The sequence below is a fragment of the Arachis stenosperma genome, chromosome 5 (genome assembly GCF_014773155.1).
Source record: "Arachis stenosperma cultivar V10309 chromosome 5, arast.V10309.gnm1.PFL2, whole genome shotgun sequence".
In the NCBI taxonomy this organism is placed as follows: domain Eukaryota; kingdom Viridiplantae; phylum Streptophyta; class Magnoliopsida; order Fabales; family Fabaceae; genus Arachis; species Arachis stenosperma.
Genome location: NC_080381.1, coordinates 61,677,652 through 61,678,661, shown reverse-complemented (window position 1 = coordinate 61,678,661; position 1,010 = coordinate 61,677,652). Strand labels below are relative to the sequence as shown.

The 1,010-nt window shown below is 39.8% G+C and overlaps 1 non-coding gene across 1 annotated transcript; it reads right to left on the bottom strand.

The window, feature by feature from the left end:
• Positions 1 to 698: 698 nt before the first annotated feature.
• On the bottom strand, positions 699 to 806 carry LOC130984767 (small nucleolar RNA R71). Its single transcript, XR_009088678.1, has one exon. It is a non-coding gene; the product is annotated as a small nucleolar RNA R71 (small nucleolar RNA).
• Between the last annotated feature and the right edge of the window lie 204 nt (positions 807 to 1,010).

The window sequence follows — 1,010 nt, the reverse complement described above, 5'->3', positions numbered from 1 at the left end:
TGCTAACATTCCTCCTCCACTCATCTAAAAAAATATTCGAACTCACCTCCTTTTTCTTCTCATTCTTCTACTCTTTTTCCTCTGACACCTCAAGGAATCTCTATACTGTAACATAGAGGATTCCACTACTCCCTTTTGTTCTCTTTTTTTTTCATTTGAGCAGAAACAGGGATAAAAACATTCTTGTTGAAGCTGATCCTAAACCTGAAAGGACTCTAAAGAAGAAGCTAAGAGAAGCTAAAGCACAACACTCCAGTGAGGACCTTACAGAGAATTTTGAAAAAGAAGCAGACATGGCAGCTGAACCCAACAACAATGCCAGAGATGCAAGGAAGAGGCTTGGTGACTATACTGTACCAACTTCCAACTTCTACGGAAGAAGCATCTCAATTCCTACCATTGGGGCAAACTACTTTGAGCTTAAGCCTCAATTGGTTTCTCTAATGCAGTAGAATTGCAAGTTTCATGGACTTCAATCGAAAGATCATCATCAGTTCTTAGCTGAATTCTTGCAAATCTGTGATACTGTCAAGACCAATGGGGTTGATCCCAAGGTCTACAAAATTATGCTTTTTCCCTTTTCTGTAAGAGACAGAGCTAGAACATGGTTGGACTCACAACCTAGAGAAAGCCTGAACTCTTGGGACAAGTTGGTCAGTGCTTTCTTGACCAAATTCTTTCCACCTCAAAAGATGAGCAAGCTTAGAGTGGAAGTTCAAAACTTCAAACAGAAGGAAGGTGAATCCCTCTATGAAGCTTGGAAAAGATACAAGCAATTAACCAAAAGGTGTCCTTCTGACATGCTTCTAGAATGGAGCATTATATGTATATTCTATGATGGTCTGTCTGAATTGTCCAAGATGTCATTGGACCATTCTGCTGGTGGATCTCTTCATCTGAAAACCCATGCAGAAGCCCAGGAACTCATTGAGATGGTTGCAAATAACCAGTTCATGTACACTTCTAAAAGAAATTCTATGAATAATAGGATGACTCAGAAGAGAGGAGTT